This window comes from Palaemon carinicauda, chromosome 45, assembly GCF_036898095.1.
Source record: "Palaemon carinicauda isolate YSFRI2023 chromosome 45, ASM3689809v2, whole genome shotgun sequence".
Classification (NCBI taxonomy): Eukaryota; Metazoa; Arthropoda; class Malacostraca; order Decapoda; family Palaemonidae; genus Palaemon; species Palaemon carinicauda.
The window spans coordinates 9,410,146-9,430,145 of NC_090769.1; positions in this window are offsets into that span (position 1 = coordinate 9,410,146).

Here is a 20,000-nt window from a genome sequence, read left to right on the forward strand (position 1 = left end):
AAATTCTAGGGATATCAAAACAATCTTAGATAATAACTGAATCCCAAATACTACTTATTTATAGTTATTTCCTTTCATGGGAGTGAGAATGTAGGTAGTAGGTTTGCCAGGGCACCATCCACCCTTTGAGATACTACCACTAAACAGTTATGGGCTCCTTTTACTGGCCAGACAGCACTACATTGGATACCCCTCTCTGGTTATGGTTCATTTTCCTTTTGCCTACACACACACACCCAATAGTCTGGCTTATTCTTTGCATATTCTCCTCAGTCCTCATACACCTGACAACACAGACATTACCAAAGAATTCTTCTTCGCCCAAGGGGTTACTACACTAATTGTTCAGGGGCTATTTTCCTCTTGGTAAGGGTAGAAGAGACTCTTTAGCTATGGTAAGCAGTTCTTGGAGAATGATACTCCAAAATCTAGCCAATGTTCTCTAGTCTTTGGTGGTGCCATAGCCTCAGTACCATGGTCTTCCACTTTCTTGGGTTAGAGTTCTCTTGCTTGAGGGTACACTCGGGTACTCTCTTCTATCTTATTCCTCTACCTCTAGTTTTGTTAAAGTTTGTATAGTATGAGTACGTCTGACAACAGCCACCAGATTTTTATCTTATACCTGATAGGCCAACGTATAGGAAGAGCAATATACGACCACTATATCTTGATGGCTGAATACGTTATTTATCATTAAAAAAAAAAAATGTAACAGAAGCTATTCCTTCTCGATCTAAAATAAATAACTTCTATAGAGAATTATTTTGGAATTAGAAACCACCGTTATTGAGATAATATACAATATGCTTCAAAACACAATAAGAAAACTCAGAATTTGTTTCCTTTATAACGCAATGCTTTACAATTTGCTTGGTATATTTGGCTTGCATTTGCCGTCACCATAAGGTACTCGGTGAAAAGAGTTCTTACTAAATGTTTCTTCGTTTGATTCTCAGACTGTAGTGCCAAAAGCGGAGTATTATCAACAAGTCTAACGTCTTGGTTTATACAAGAAATATACTGACGCAATGATTACAAACATACTCAAGTAATATACTGTAGGTTTATTTTCAGTAGTAGTGTATATTTTCCTTGGAAGCTGAGTTCAGACTGGTCACGGGTAAAGGTCCCTGATCTATAATTGTTACCCCGAAACATATGCAAATAAATCAATATTTTAGTTTGGGAATCATTATATATTTGCTTGATAAATGAGAAAAGAAAATTTTTTTCTGTAACACAGTCGTTCAAGCAACAGAATAACCGTACGTGGAAAGTATAGAAAAAGGAAATTTCTTGTGAGCATCTTTTCTGATATCCAGGTGACATATATGTTCAAGTTATCGTTATGAACTAAAAATCAATTTCATTATTCTTTTGAAAATAATGCTCCATTGTAGATATTAATCTATCATTACACAATTGACAGAATTATTCTTCATGTGGTTAATAATATTTCTTCGAAATTAAACTAAAAATAACTCCCTGGTCTTTGAAGAATAAACGTTGGACGTTTGAAAAGATAAAGAAACTTAATCCAAAGCTTCTTATGTCGCAAAACGAACCGTCAAACAAATAACTCCGTAATTGTGAATATTGAACTATACGTCGCTTTTCTGTATTTTGACGCCTTTCTCTGTGTGTATGTCTGTGTGTCTCTCTCTCCCTCCTTGTGGCATCTTTCATCTTCACCTACGATGTCACAGTTTCCCACCCCCACCCCACATCCCTCCCCAGCATCCCCCGCCCCCTCCCCCAACCCCGTATTAGAATTTTCAGTTCGCAACAAGTGGTAAAAAGTTTTATTAAAGCCTCCGGATAAATTAAAAACTCCCAAACTTTTGCGCCGCACCTCACGAATCCGTTGCCAGACTTAGACGATAGGCAGTGGACCGAATCATATCACGTATCGCATTTTTATGTCAGTTTCATATCAGTCAGAATTTGCCGAAGCAAAAGATGTAGAGGAGGAGGAGGAGGAGGAGGAGGAGGAAAAGGAAGAACTGGAAGGAGAAGGAGGAGGAGAAAAAGAAGAACTGGAAGGAGAAGGAGGAGGAGAAAAGGAAGAACTGGAAGAAGGAGGAGGAGGAGAAGAAAAGGAAGAACTGGGAGGAGGAGGAGGAGGAGGAGAAAAGGAAGAACTGGGAGGAGGAGGAGAAGAACATGAAGGAGGAGGAGGAGGAGAAGGAGAAAAAGAAGAACAAGAAGGAGGAGGAGGAAGAGGAGAAAAAGAAGAAAAAGAAGGAGGAGGAGGAGGAGGAGGAGGAGGAGGAGAAGAAAAAGAACAAGAAGGAGGAGGAAGAGAAGAAAAAGAAGAAAAGGAAAGAGGAGGAGGAGGAGAAGAAAAAGAAGAACAAGTTAGGAGGAGGAGGAAGAGGAGGGCTCAGCAGAAATGGTAAGTTAAAAAGATTGTCAAATAGCAGAAGATTAAAGTAAAAAAAAGAAAAACGTATAGAGGAAAAGGCGTTGAAAAAAAAAAAAAACTCAAGGAAGAAGGAGTAAGCTCAGTAGAAAGAGGAAATAGGGGGAAGAGAGAAACGCAGTAAACGTAAAGTAGAGTAAAAGGAAGAGGAGCAAAGGAGATTGAGAATGGTGAAGTTGAGGAATACAAAGTTGAGGGTAGGAGGATGAGGCAAAGGAGAATGAAAATTCAGAGATACCAGAGGAGAACGAAAACGTAGATAATGCTGAGGATGATGAAAGTGAGGATAAGGAGATGAGTTAGGAGAAAGGTGGGGAGAATGTTGATAATGTTGATGATGCGGATAATGATAAGGAAATGGGAGAAAATCATTCGAAGGAATAATGTAGAATAATTAGTTATAGTGGTAGGCATAAATGTTGTCAATTATTTGATAATAGCTGTTTATTTAGATGACGTAAATTATTTAGAGAAGAAAAACGTTATTACCTTGCGCAGGAAATATCAAAAGTAAACCAAAAAGCTGCACATAGGAATACAAACTAAACATAGGGTAATAAACAGACATTTATATAGGAAATACAAAGTTACACACACGAAACTCGGTTACGTTCACGTAAAGTTAAACAGGGAAATTAAATTTAGATAAATAAAATTAAAGTATTTTACCAATAAAAAAATAATCTACATATTCCTATTAATTAACTTTTGCAAAACTGTAAACTCTTGAAATATTTAGAATCACAGACAAATCCGTCATGGCTTGTTATGATAGCAAAAATACAATTCATCAGTATATGAACAGTGAGACATACCAGATAGTCAATCCCATCCCTGTAATCTTACTAATTGAAACTGTAATGTTCAGTTTGGGATCTATAGACACGTTCCTGGAGCCAGGAGGCCATTCAACACCGAATTTATTTTTCTATAGCATCGATGTATATACTGTATATGCACAAATATATAGATATATACATACATACACGCACACATACGCATATATATATATATATATATACATACATACATACATATATATATATATATATATATATCACAACTGACGTTAAATAACAAAATTCTGGGAAATATTGAGAAAATTATCTTTCATAGAAGAAGTCACACAGCGATGCAGCATTCAGAATTGCAGGAAAAAAAATCATAGTGAATATTTCATATAACACTCATATAAAAAAACTAAATATGTCAAGTAAACAAATAAAAACTGGAAGTGAGTTTTAAAGCAAAGAAACAAACATAGGATGTGCCAGGCTCTTATTCATCAATCTGAAAATATCTACAACAAATGACAAGTTATTGAAAGGTCATGCTACATTGCCTTCAACAAATTTCCAAGCAATATTGGCACATTGAAAAGGACATTAACTATCTGCGCATACGATTTATGAATCCATAAAATCCTGATATTAATCATTGTGAATAAATAGCTTTTTCATATAAATCATTGCTCGCATATTCATGACGTTTTCCTGTAAGAATTATGCTCACTATTTTTAAATGTCGTTCGTCAACTCTAAGTTGCAATAGAAATGACAAGCTACCGCATATTTTTATTTGGATGGGATAATTTTTTCCTGGAAATTTACATAAATTTAGAAATATTATTTGACGGACTAGGAATATGTACAGTAATTTTGAAATTAATTCATATCATTCTTAATAGCTCAATTGCTAAGAGTCACTGGAGGCATTGTTTCGACGCAGAAGCGTAGGTTCGAGTCATTGCCCACGCAGGAAGCATTTATCATAAATAAATTTCCAGTGCATATATATTCCATTGTGGTTGATATTTACTTATATTAAAGTGACGAATGTTGGGGATAAATAGTGATATATACAGTATATATATATATATATATATATATACATACATATATATATATACACACATATATATATATATATATATATAATCCCTCTGAATGTATAAGGAACATTGGCTCCTTCGGACACTGTTCATTAGTCTATGAACCTTTGAAGTAACATTGTAGGTAAAATTCACTTGGTGCAAAATAATAAAGCGGTGTCTAACAAACATGAATACATGTAAGACATTAGATTGATTAATATTGAATAATCAGAGATATATAATAACGGCAATACAGCAAAATGTGATATTAAAAAAACACGTATCACAGATGTTAACATTTATAACGTGTCGTGCATATCAATAAAACTTCATTTACAACGGTTGTAGGATATTGCTGTGGATTTGAAAAGCATGTAGTAAAATACTGTAATATATTACCGTAGAGTTATTAATGTAGAAAACTCCAAACAAAATTATCGGCCATCAAACTGGTACAGTTTATAAAAAAAAAAATTTTTTATATATATATATATATATATATACATATACATATACATATACATATAAATATATATATATATATATATATATCAGGACATGAAGTACAAATACACGGTAACATACAGGGATAAAAAGCTATTTCCAGCAGCCTTAATAAAAACCGAATTAAGAAAAAAAGAAAAACATTCTATTTATCAGTACATGAAAAATATCTTGCCGTAAACGCAACATTATAAATTAAAAAAAAAAAAAATTACTTATACATTCCTCTGTAACTTTTAATCTAATTTACTGATACGGTATTGCATTCACTATACATTATTCTCTACTTGACCTGTTAGACTTATGAAACTTTAACATTCAAGAATATTCCTTATTATCCAAAAAATCTTCATATTGAAAAAAATTGGATTTTTTTTCCTTTTAATTCTACGCTGCGTTTGAACAGTGCCGGTATCCAATAGAATAGTACCTTTTCACGGGCACACTTTTCTATCTTATTTGTCTTTCTCTCGTTTTGTTCAAGTTTTTCTAGTTTATATATGAAATATTTATTTTTAACATTGTTACTGTTCTTACATTATTTCATTTTCCTTGTTTCCTTTCCTCACTGGGCTATTTTCTCTGTTGGAGCCCCTTGGGCTTATAGCATCCTGCTTTTCCAATTAGGGTTGTTTCTTAGCAAGAAGCAATAATAATAATAATAATAATAATAATAATAGCATACTGATTTTCCAACTAGGGTTGTAGCTTAGCAAGTAATAATAATAATAATAATAATAATAATAATAATAATAATAATAATAATAATAATAATAATAATAATAATAATAGTGTAAAAATTTACTCTTTATCTTTTCTGAGTATTGTTTAACTGGCCACTTCCACTTTTAACCATAAATGTGCATTTTCATAAACAATTTCCGTAAAAAAAATTATGTATTTATAAATGTGTTCACATGAACTATAATTGTCATTTGAATTTTACAAACATTACATGACAGCAGTTAGAATTCACTGAAATTAAGCCTAACCTTAAAAACAGACACCTTGGCTTACTGGCATATTCAATGTGTTTGGGTAATGCATGTGCGTTCTTAATTATAGTCAATTCTTTTTAGTGAGGCAGATTTGCACCGACTCGCAGGGGTGCCGTTTTAGCTCGGACAAGTTTCCGGCTCGTTGATTGGTTCGACAAGATAATTCTAACCAATCAGATAGCAGGAAACTTTACCGAACTGAAAGGGTACCATTGCGAGTCAGTGCAAATGCGACTCATTAAAAAAATTGAGTATAGTAAACCCTTTTACTCTAATAATGTTATCTAAAGAGAAAACAAAGACAGATGACACAGTTCATCTTTTAAATAGTAAAATAAGCATAACACATTTTGCAAAACTTCAACAACAAAGAAAGCTCATCAAAAGGGGTTCAAGCAACTTCCAATTCTTCAAATTCTATTCACATCATTCCATCAAATAACTGTTTTATCTACGATATACTAATTTTGAATCTAAATTATTACTCACAATGCTATCTCGTCCCATTATTCTTCTGGTTATTACCTTTAAGCCATGCATTCCACAATCATATACCTTTAAAAGAGACCCATGTTTGAATACTAACACGCTTCTATTAACGTTCCCATGAACTAATAGATGCTTGGCAATCACACGGGTTCTCTGTTGCATTACACATAATAAATTACAGTCATTCACGACATATTCAACCTCATCCTAAAGAGATCCTGCACGTCTGCTGGCTCCTCCTTCTCTCTCTCTCTCTCTCTCTCTCTCTCTCTCTCTCTCTCTCTCTTCTTACCACATATTGCCCCATTATACCCATCGTCTGGCGCAATGTCCCCATACCCTAGTTCCCCTTCCCCCACCTCTCTCTCTCTCTCTCTCTCTCTCTCTCTCTCTCTCTCTCTTCTTACCACATATTGCCCCATTATACCCATCGTCTAGCGCAATGTCCCCTACCCTAGTTCCCCCCCCTCCCCGCCCGCCCCCCACCCCCTCATGTATATCACAGAAAGTCTCATATGAGCACGAATCTCTAAGCATCCGTTTCCTCTTAATTATTCTGCAGCTTTGTGTAATAATTTACCCCCAGCACCGTGACTAATGGCCGGCTCAGACAAGCATTATATGGCCTGCTCACTCCTTGCTTAAATCCCGTTAAGACTCTCTCTCTCTCTCTCTCTCTCTCTCTCTCTCTCTCTCCCTCTCTCTCCTTAAGTGACACTTATGAATCGGAATCTCGCTCTCACTCTGTCTATCTCTACTCCTCTTCCTTAACTGATGCTTAAGACCCCTCTCTCTCATCAACCACTGCGGAGAATTAACTTTTTCTCTTTCCTCCTCTCCCTCTCTTTCCTCAGAAGACCATACATTTGTCTGAATTATTGTTTCCTAAGTCTCTCTCTCTCTCTCTCTCTCTCTCTCTCTCTCTCTCTCTCCTTAGGCCTACTCACAGGTTCTATGCATATCTGTTTCTCCCCATGTAGCAATACAACTCGGTACATCGGTATTACGTTAGAGTTAAATATCTTGAGAACATAGCAAGACTTTTAGAAATTAAGGGAGTAGTATTTACAAGTCAGTCCCAACTGAGATTATTATATATATTTATTTCCGTCCTTCGAACAAAGTATCATTTCAGTCTCCAAGGCGAAAAAAAAATTATAAAACATACAGCATGTCATCTACAAAGTTCCATTCTAATAATAATAAAATTCATCTAATTATCTTTACATGATTAATATAAGATATTTTATAAGAAACTCGATGTGCAATAGAATTTAGCATTTTTTCCACGTGGTGTGCTAAAATTGCACTACTCTGTTCATGACAACTTTTATTTACTATATTTTTATACTAAAGTCTTTGGGTTGTTCAGTGCCATTACACACACATCTATATATCTATCTTTTTAGCATCCTAATATTAAATACAAATTATAAGTACCTCCCCTATATAATAAAGAGCAAGTGTTTAGGTATATATATAATCATATATATATTATAATATATACATATATATATATATATATATATACATATATATATATATATATATATACACACACACAATATATATATATATATATATATATAAACTTCCTTTCTCGTTGAGTGGCAACATCAAATGTATGTAAGTTCGGTCTTGCCCCGTAGGGGGGGGGGGGGGGAAGAGTAGCCGTGTCGTAGTTAGGAAAGGGGGAGGGGGTGGGAAGGGTTGAATCTGCGAGTGTGTGCGTATCTATCTAAATATTTACTGTCATTTTTGACGGGTCGCGTACATAAGTGTGTGTATACATATTATATATATATATATATATATTTAATTCACCATTTTGAAAAAAATTGAGCTGACAATATATGTACGTCAGGAAGTATATATTTCTGCAAAAGTATTAAAATTAACATTTCTTTTACTTGTTGAGATTTAAATTCAAGTTACTTGCATTAACCAGAAAAAAACCATCAAATATATTACAAAATATCAGTATTATAACATCATAAAAATCGCAATGTTCATTACTGTCAAATTTCTGGATTTATTTAACATAAATGAATGTCAGAACTTCCAAAAGTAAAAACATTTTTGAAAAAATCAGCAGGTATCTGAATATAAATTTAAAAATATCTTTAGAACTGTAATTATGAATTAGCTTGAGAATTCACAGCATTCCAAGACCATATAAAACTGAAACCCAAATATTTCTCAAATACGGATAAGATACAACCCTAGTTGGAAAAGCAGGATGCTATAAGACCAAGGGCTATGAATGTATATTCTTATCCTGTCAATGTAAAACGTGAGAAGTCTGGGAACATTCCATTAGGGTTGTGATGGCCGATGTGGTAACATCCCTGATTGGTGAACGCCAGACTGGGGTTCGAGTCCCGCTCAGACTCGCTAGTTTCTTTGGTCGCTGTAACCTCATCATCCTTGTGAGCTAAGGATGGGGGGTTTGGGGGGAGCGCATAGGTCTATCTGCTGAATCATCAGTAGACATTGCCTGGCCCTCCTTGGTCCTAGCTTGGGTGGAGAGGGGGCTTGGACGCTGATCATATGTATTTATGGTCAGTCTCTAGGGCATTGTCCATCTCGATGGGGTAATATCACTGTCCCTTGCCCCTGCCATTCATGAGCGGCCTTTAAATTTTTAAATAATGAAATTCCTATGGGTTGAGTTTGCTCAGATATACATTCCCTTATTCAGCTGCAAATTTATAATTTTCTTTAAGCAAATGTCAAAATGTATGCAACAAAATAAATGAAGTACAAGAATAAGAATATGGAATATATGATTCTTCGAATCCACAAGATAAAGATAATTGAAGATTTTACATTAAGATAGATAAGATATCTCTAAAAGTAGGTCTAATGAGATGTTCTTGTGCACCTGTTCATGAATATCTAAAAGAAGCATATGAATAAGAATATGGAATACACAATTCTTCGAATCCCCAAGATAAAGATAATTAAAGATTTTATATTAAGATAGATAAGATATCTCTAAAGGTAGGTCTAATGAGATGTTCTCGTGCACCTATTTACGAATATCTTATTTCCAAAAGATTGAGGTTGGAGTTTTCCCAAAATTTAATCGAGCTATTCAAATTCTCCGCAGCTGTTGCTTGTAGAAAAAATATAAAAATGATTATAAGGAATTTTTTTTAAAATACTCTGTGATATAATCATCCCCTCTACCGTCAACGTCTCCTGCAGGAGAAGAGGGGGGTGGCGATCAATGTCCCAAAGACAGAAGTAAGTGTTATCTCTTAAAAAGACCCTTATGAAGGCCCTGTCTCCACAAGCCTGATTAATGAGTGATAGATCACATATTCTATGGAGATAGATCTATACATCGTCCCTACAGGTACTCCTACCTCTACTGCTCGTTCTATCCCTCCTCCCCTTCCTCATCCTACTGTTTATCCTCCTACTACTTCTCCTCCTCATTTTTCGTTTATCCTCCTACTACTTCTCCTCCTCATTTTTCAACTCCTCATCTTCCTCTACCCGCTCCTCTAAAAGAATCACACACGATGTAATTTTGGATGGTAGGGCTTCCTCACCCATTCAAGCAATAAAGGAAAATAAGTCTAAAAGTGAGTTAGGCCGCACCAATAGATATGTCTATGAAATGTGTTAATAGTCTAACAGAAAACACTGTTTGTATAGATATGGAATGTGCGACGCGCAGAATCTTGAGTTTACAATAGAAAAAGATATTGAATGAATAACAAGTAAATTAACGCGGTGTAACTAGAAGTCCAGATTCCAATGGCTTTTACATGTAACTTGTCAAAGGTTCATGACCAGTAGAAAACAATTTAATAAATAAATAAATACTTAAAAACACAGAAATCTTATCAATTTAAGATACTAATAAATAATTCTTTATAATAGAAAAATCATCAACAGGGAATAATGTGAAAATTTTAATTTCTTTACATCCTTAGTAAGGAGGTTCTTAGATCGTTAAAAATATTAGATAAGTCAAAGATTAAATACGAATAAGGCTAGAAAATTGTATTCAAACGAAACGACTCGAGTTCGCCCTGAAATCAACCGTTGAAAAAAAAAAGAAAATAAAGAAAAAAAAAGTGTCGAAAATGAAAGTTCAAAATGAATGAATAAAATCAAAATAAAATAAAGATGGAAACCTAAAGAGGTTCCATAAATGTTTTCAAGAAAAGCTGGCGCAAAACACGCGTAGGAAATTCATGACATTTCACTTATTGAAAACCATCATTTCTGCACAGCTTGGAATTGGTTTTTTAGGTGAAATAAGAGGGGCCCGTTCTTATTTATTCGCAATACACATATTCCTTCTTTTTTATTTTTTTATTTTAGGCTTTACATGCCAGACCTAACGATAGATTTGATATACTGCATATGAGGAAAAATATGCAGATCTATTCATGGGAAAGGCATATCTACACGAATGAATCTACGTATCAGTGCAATGGTTTTTTCTCTTACCACTCACATATTATGGATATAGAGTATTTTCACTACTCTGCTTTTATTAAATACAATACATAGAAAATTGATATTCCTAATCAGTTAGGTGAATCGGTAGAACTCCAATAGTTCAAAGTTACAGCAAATGATTTTATGTTGAACAGGCTGACATAACTATTTTTATAGTTTATATATGGAAGATCTCTTTCAATGTTGTTACTGTTCTTAAAATATCTTAATTTAACTGTTCATTAATTCTCTTGTAGTTTATTTATTTCCTTATTTTCTTTCCTCACTCTGCTATATTTCCTTGTTGGAGCCATTGGGCTTATGGCTAATAATAATAATAATAATAATAATAATAATAATAATAATAATAATAATAATAATAATAATAGTAAAAGCATAAACACAAATCAACGATTGCGTTGTGTTTAGCTATCGATAATCCAACTAAGAAGCATTTCAAGATTATAGTATTAAATCTATTGCCTTTAAAATAAATCGCTTGCCTTTCTACTCTTAGCAAGTAAGAAAAAAAAATGTCTCGATAAAAGTATCCTTCGGTTTCAGAAATTAAATAAGTACATGTTGTGTGAGAAAACATATAGTAGGTTATTAGTTTTTTTTTTTTTTTTCTTTTAATAATAAAATGTTTATTTTACGTTACCTGGCTACGAAACAAAGGGAAATGGTAATTTCATCAAGAATGGTGTTAATATAGCAAATAAGCCACATTCGGGCATAGTTACTTTGAAATGCAGCATATAAGATTCCGTTACGGAGAGAGAGAGAGAGAGAGAGAGAGAGAGAGAGAGAGAGAGAGAGAGAGAATATCTTCTGAATGGTTTTACGGCCGTAAGATAAGGATTACCTCGTTGAGGGCCTTCGGTTTTTTAATGGTATTCAACTGTTATGGTGGAGAGGTCAGTTTTTCAGCTCTCATTATCCCTTTCTCTCTCCACCCTAGCTGCGACCAACAACACTCGGCTAGCAACTAGGTACGTATTGGAAACGTCCCTGACTTGCGATCTGCCGGACTGGGGTTCAAGTCCCGCTTTAGCTCGATAGCTTCTTGTAGTGTCTGCAACCTCATCCTCCTTATAGGCTATGGAAGGGGGGCGGGGTTTGGGAGAGCCTATAGGTCTATCTTCTGAATCATCAGCAGCCATTACCTGGCCCTTACTGATTTTAGCTTGTGTGGAGAGGGGGCTTAAGGGTTGATCATATGTACAGTATATATGGTGTCTCTAAGGGAGTGCAACTGTCCCCTGCAAGTTGCCTGCCATTCATGAGCGACCTTTAAGCATTAAACCTTAGATGAAGAAAACCAATGTCAATTTATAGGAACGCGCCGATCTGTTGCCCGTGATCCGGACGAGATTCGAACATGGTATCATAGCATTGCTAGCTAAACCTGCTACTGAAAACATCAAGAGAGAGATAAGTTCCTTAAAAATGAATGAGAGGAGAAAAAGCTGATTTAGAGAGAGAGAGAGAGAGAGAGAGAGAGAGAGAGAGAGAGAGAGAGAGAGAGAGATTAGAAGCAAAGCCAGAAGAAAAATCGCTTCCAATTCATTTAACTTTTTCTCGCACGCAGAGGTGGGGGAATATGAATTGCTTCCCCTATTCATGTCTTTACTCCACCATCCAGCAGAGAGAGAGAGAGAGAGAGAGAGAGAGAGAGAGAGAGAGAGAATTTGCACCTTTAGGTTTGGCTTTACCGCTGAAAACAGAAGATGGATGAGATTATGAGTACAAACTTTGTTTTGTGTAATTATGGTCCATAACAACTAAACATACCCTACTCATTGTTAATTAATAATAGATTAAAACGTTCATATTTCTATCAATCAAATACACACGTTATTTGTTGCTTAAAGAATCTAAATGATCGTTTTTATGGAAACGTTTGGTTCCTTTCGAGGTATCTGCTTCACATGGATTATATTACTTGAAAATATATTATTTCATAATACCCCAACCTTTAATCTTACTCCAGAGGGGAGGGGGGAAATAGGTAAATGTGAGGGCAAAGGTTGATTCAAATTGAGGCAAGGCAATGAAATCATGAAAAAAGGGAAAATGTGAGTGACAATGACAATACAAACTGATGTATAGAATTCATAATACTCCAAACTTTAATCTTACTCCAGAGGGGAGGGGGAAAGAGGGAAATGTGAGGGCAAAGGTTGATTCAAATTGAGGCAAGGCAATGAAATCATGAAAAAAGGGAAAATGTGAGTGGCAATGACAATACAAACTGATGTATAGAATTCATAATACTCCAACCTTTAATCTTACTCCTGAGGGGAGGGGGTAAGAGGGAAATGTGAGGGCAAAGGTTGGTGCTAATTGAGGCAAGGCAATGAAATCATGAAAAAAGGGAAAATGTGAGTGACAATAATACAAACTGAGGTATAGAATTCAGAAAAAAAATGGCATGGGACTCACAAAAAAACTCACCCGGACGACATGTGATTATACTGTACATCAGCAGAGAAATGGTTGGAGAGATGAATTTGCGAGATGAAAAGATGATAGGTGAGGAATTAGAGTAAGAGAAGAAAGAAGAAGAGGATGAGGAGGAGAAATGGGAAAAGAAATCATACAAGAGCTGAAGCGTATAATGAAGAATGACTTATTTTTTTTTTCTTTTCATTTATGGGAGAGGTGAAGAAAGTATATCTTAGCAGGAGATGATGAATGACTGTCTTACAATGGAAGAAGGTGAAATATCTGCCGGAAGTATGCGAGGGAACAGGATAGAATATCCATATATCATCAGTGACAAAGAAGGAAGTGGACTGAAGGCTGTCGGTGCTGGTGGGAAGGTGTCCTTTGACTAATCTTTTTTACTTTTTTTCTTTATTCTGAAACTTGAATATGAATTTATTCTATGAGAGAGAGAGAGAGAGAGAGAGAGAGAGAGAGAGAGAGAGAGAGAGAGAGAGAGATTATATACCGTCACCAAAGTGAATTTTCATTTGAATGATGGTAGAAAAAAAAGATAAAATTCTATATATCCCATTGGATGATTTTGTTTTAATCTACTATTCTGTTTAGATATAAAATAACAATGATAACAATTTTCTACTTCAGATCAATCTGAGTTTTTGTTTTTTATTAAGGCTTATCTTTTACATCCCTTAAATCTGACATAGATTTCTGTTGGTGACTTTTCCAGTAACGAAAAATATTATCACAATTACAATCCAGTAATTAACTTTTTCATTAATTATATTACGAAAATTTTTCATTTTGATGAGAAAATTCTAATCCTGGAAATTCCGAATATAATTTAAGTCAAAGAAATTATGTTCTTTACGCTTTTTCGTAATTATCCTATTTATAAGTCGCGTGAGACAAACTTTTAAATTCTTTTAAAAATTAAACTAAACTGTACACATGCTTTTTTATATTTAATTTGAACAAGAACTTTAACTCGCACGATTTCTGGGGACAAAACCTATTAATTCCTTAATAAGTCGAGGGGACTTTACCAATGATTATTCATTACGCACAGTATCTTACAAATAATGTACACCTTTTCTCATAACTGTCACGCAATATTGTTGCTTGCCCTAACCGTTTAAGCAAGCACGCTATAATGCACTCTCATTAACACAAAAGGATGCATTTATTGGAGGGTGATAAGGTCTCCGAAAAATGGATCAATATAATTAAAGGTGCAGTCACACCTGCACATTTTACCAAAAGCAACCAGTGGTGGAAGCAGACCTGCAGACGCCTGTGCTTGTTTTGCTCCCAGAAAATGGGAAAAATTCCCTATTCAACCTGTTTAATTTGCCGGTGATATAATTTGAATTAAGACGGCAGAAGCAGGAGTATTTAGTGTTTTTACAGGTATATTGTATAAAACATTCTAAGAACGGATTATTATTATAATTAATTTGTTCTAAGAAAAAGCTAGCATAAGCTATGCTCACACAGTGTAACCTACACTTGAAAATTTGCCGTAAAAAAGGGTAAAAAACCTGAATAAATGTTGCAAAACATTTACCGTTTTAAAAACGATGTATTGGCATAAAGGAGTGATATTACGGTCATCAATCCGTAAAATATAACAAAGTATGATAAAATTACGGTCGCCTGAATTTTACTGAAATACGGCTGAGAACAGTATATTTTTACGGAGATTTTTCGAGAAAAATTACTTTTTTTTTTTTTTTTTTTTTAACAGTGTAGTCTTACGTATGCTGGTAATTTCACTTGAAGAACTATATTGCAGTTGGAAATCTTATTGATGAAAAATATAGCACTGACTAGATTATGTGGACTAATACGTATTAATTTACCATTCTATTAAAAAGTGCTCTTTCCTTCTGCAACAAACACCTAGGCCATTGTGACAAAAGAAAGCACCTTTCTGTTGTCATTTTTATGCTACAGCATCGCTAGATGCCTAAAGAAAATTGCCCGTACATTAGTCATCAATCACCTTTGATAAGGATTTTATAGCAGAGGATTTATTCCACTTTGCCATACAAAAGTAATAAAGATCTTATACCTCCCACGATATGTAAAAAAATTCTAAAATAAGGCTCTTTCAAGACTGGACACAACAAGGGCTGAAAAACCGGTAAGAAAACTTTTGTAAAATTTTATGCTTATAATTTTAAACTCATTTCACCTCTGAATCACTTTTTCATTATTAATATTACTTGCTAAGCTACAACCCTAGTTGGAATAGCAGGATGCTATAAGCCCAGGGGCTCCAACAGGGAAAATAGCCCAGTGAGGAAAGAAAACAAGGGAAAATAAAACATTTTAAGAAAAGTAACAACATTAAAATAGATATTTCCTATATAAACTATAAAATCTTTAACAAATCAAGAGGAAGAGAAATAATCTGGTCATACCATCAGATAACCGATACAAAATTTGATCAGAATCACCATTAACTCCAACGGTCCTTTGAGAACTCAGAAATCATCCATACTTCAGAATCCATTTCGAGATCTGTCACGTGATTCGCATATTAAGAATCACTTACTGATTCTGTCGTCATAAAATTCCAATGGCTGCGGAGAGCGTCGATGCATGGCCTAATTCATACTGATTAAAAAAGTTCTCCGGGACACAGGACTTGAGTGAACACACGAGAAGTAGGAGGAGGATGGCGTTGGTCGATAACCGAAGGGGGGGGGGGGGAACTTTGGCCATTGCTATCCTGAGGGAGGCGGTGTAGGGGAGAGCCTTTGATGTAGAGATTACAAAAGTTGACTTATGATGTGATGGTTAAATAATGGTGGGGACAAACAAGCCTTTTTTCTCGTAAAGGATGTAGTTTAAAGTAAGGGGTTCCATATTTACCAGAATTAAACAGTACTTTCCCTGTTGAAAAAGGCACAAAAGAAAATTGTCATTTTGCAGCGTGAAAGAAATCTAGAGAAACTTCCAAAGGTCGGTAAAAAAAAAAAAAAAAAAAAAAGGTAGAATTTAAACTGACAGTGATATAAAAAAATATGTTTAACAAAGATACCTCTACATGACAGAATGTGTTTTGCATACTTGACGTGCATCTTTATATGTAAGCATAAGTGTTAAGGAGCAGTTTGGGAAATAAGGAAGGTAATTTGAAAGGATATGCACTTGGAATCCTGTAAATATTGTCCACTTTTTCTTGAACATTGCGTCTGCAGTACGTTCTATTTTCGTATATAAATGACTGGAAAGACCAACATGCAATCACTCCCGTTCCTTCTAACAATGCTCTTCCACATAATGGGGTTTGGCCACTTTCATCATCATATATATATATATATATATATATATATTAAATATAGATATAAATGTATATATGTATATATATATATATATATATGTGTGTGTGTGTGTGTGTGTGTGTGTTTGTGCGTTTGTATGTGCATATTATATAAATATATATTTTCCACAACTTTATAATAACGAGAGGATATGACTTCTCAGTTTCAGAGATTCTGAAATGGTGAACTAATTCTTTTTTTCAAATTGCACGGTAAATTGTTTTACATCATATAACAAGAAAACCCTGTGTTACTGTGCCCGCATGAGACACTTTGGTAAAAAAATCTTTTCACAAATTTCTTTGGGATACTTGTAACCCTTATAGACCATAGGGCCCTCGTTTAAACAAATTGAAATCTGTATTAAATTCACCAGATGTTAAAGCTACCAAATATGCAAATACCGGAAAATTATCCGTCTTAGGTGGGTGACATATTCTTTTCGACATCAGAGCTTTGCAAAATCACTCTTTCTTAAAAGAAGTTACCTCTATAAAACTTTCAATGTCTTTATAACTGATTCGATATCAAATTCTGCATCCAATATTTCATGTTCCTCTTCAAGTATTCGTATCATCTCTGAGATTTATTTTTTTTTCCTAACATAAAAAGATGATGATAAGATTCATTAGATTTATAATTTTCTTTAATAAAAACTTTTAAATATCCTTTTTTAATCTCATCTCTGAGCATATATACAATCTCTCAGTGTTCTCCGGAAGCTTCATCCTGTAGTCTCTAATTTCGTTCCCTAAGTTCCCCCCTTTCCTAATCTAACTTCAAGTTTAGTTTGTGGTGTTTTTTTCCACCGCACAACTTACCTCATTCGTGCACAGCCAAAGTTAAAAGCAGGCGGAAATAAGCAATAAACTCTCGCCATACCTACACCATTTCCTGTACCTTCTAGTACGGCCTTAATACTTGAATGAAACACGATTTCTTCTACTATTCATTTTCTCGATTGTAGTAAATACGGAATTCCATTCACATATTTTAAGGGAAACTGTTCTCTGAATTCATACTCTTCAAAAGGAGAGGAAACATTGAAAATTTATAAGGTCCTAAATAGACGTTGATTTTAATATTCACTTGCATAATAATAATGAAAATAATAATAATGATAATAATAATAACAATAATAATATTAATGATAATGATAATAATATTAAATGATAAAATTATAATAATAATAATAATAATAACAATAATAATAACATTAATAAAAATTTAATAATAATAGTAGTAATAATAATAATAATAATAATAATAGTATTAATAAAAATTTAATAATAATAATAATAATAATAATAATAATAATAATAATAATAATAATACAGGATACCGGTCACTATTGATGTTACAAAGCCACATAATTCATTCTCAATAGCATTTATAGCATTATCATCATTATCATCATTTTTTAATAATATCAACTAATCCATTAAATAAAAACATCAACTCCTCTGTGCGTAAACTTAATGACCCGCATTATATCAAAACCTCAGAGTGCGTAAGTTTATTAGACCGCTGGTCGGCATAAATCAAAAGTTGCCGGGAAGAAGTCGAGAGAAGAGGAGAGAATAATGATGAGGTTCATTACCAAAATTCTCAACTTGCCCGCTAATATAATAAACGATTAAGCAGCCGGGGCGAAACAAACCAGACCTAAATTGCAATTAAGATAATGCCACGCGGCTGGAACATCGTATCTGCAATGAGAGGGTGATCAAAATGTTGGCTAGTTCTATTTTAATATTAACACAGCATACACACACACAGGCACTTTTCTCTCTCTCTCTCTCTCTCTCTCTCTCTCTCTCTATATATATATATATATGTAAACATATATATAATATATACATACATATGTGTGTGGTTTATGTAATTGTATGTAATATATATATATATATATATATGCACATATATATATATATATATATGCACATTATATATATATATATATATATATAAGTCTATATATATCTGTGTATATATATATATATATATGCACATTATATATATATATATATATATGCACACATATATATATATATATATATATGTAAGTCTATATATATCTGTGTATATATATATATATATATATATAATGGCATATATACCCTGTACTGTCCTGGGATAAAATTATTCTAACAAAATACAGTAAAGCAGGTGCATTTACTATCCTCCACTTTTCACATCTAGACATAATTTCAAGCATTCATATGATTTTGTCTTGTGCATAAAGTTTCCTTTCTAGCATTTCAATAGAGGTATTTTAACTCCTTTTTCATAAAATCGGAGACTACTTAAACATTTCCTGGGTCAAAGTATTTCAGCGGTTACCATACCTCTTCCAAAAGTTATTGTTTGCAAAATTCTAATGACCTTTATATGCCATGAGACAAAACTTACTTTGGGTGAGAACTACTGCCAAATGACGTAATTTATGTTAAGTGACTAATTTTCTTCTTTTGTTATTTACCTATATATGAAAATTGTACAAACGATGTAAATTTACATCTCAATGGAAAGGAAATTTAATCGGTCATATGATAAAAAAAAAGAAATGTTGTGAAGTCATATCTTGTATAGTATTGGTACTAAGATGAGTTAAGTGAAATGTCTAAAAGAAGGGTCTGGGGCTTCAGGATCAAATCATTGGACTAGGGATTTGGGGTTCAAAGGGTTATTTCATTGTAGAATTTATTGTCTCCCTTAGCCATCACGTGAGCTATTTTCAGCAAATCTGACTCTACTATAACACATATCTAATAGAATTAATTGTGGCAATAAACAATTCTCTTTCAAAAGTTACTATGTATGGGTATATATACTGTGTGTTATAAACTTTAAATCTTCATACTGATCCACCACAAATCAGGGACTGCCATAAAATGTGTTGGGTCAAATTATCACAAAGAAAGACTTGTTCCTATTCTGTAAGTAACTTATATGTGGGATATTACAGGTAATAAGCAAAAAGAAAAAATAAATAAACAGAAAACTACAACAAGGACTTCCATGACCATAACTACACAAGGTTTGTGATTAATGCATTTATATATATATATATATATATATATATACATATATATATATATATATATGTATATATATATATATATATATATATATATTTCTGAGTGGGGATACCTTAACGTGATAAAAGGGCTTGTGTATCGCCATGATCAGGATAGCTGTACTAGTCACAGCTCCCCATACTACGTTCGTTTTCTTTGAGCGATCAGACAAAAGTCTCCCACCATCACCACCGTGAAAGAAGCATGATTTCATCAACGCAAGCGAGCACAAACTTCAGTAAACACGACGGACGTGTTATCAGCAGATGATATTAGTGTCATGTGTTTTTCTCTCTCTCTCTCTCTCTCTCTCTCTCTCTCTCTCTCTCTCTCCGCAGGAAGAATCAAGATTAACGGAGCTAATGCCATCATCCCCGGCGACATCTTTATGGT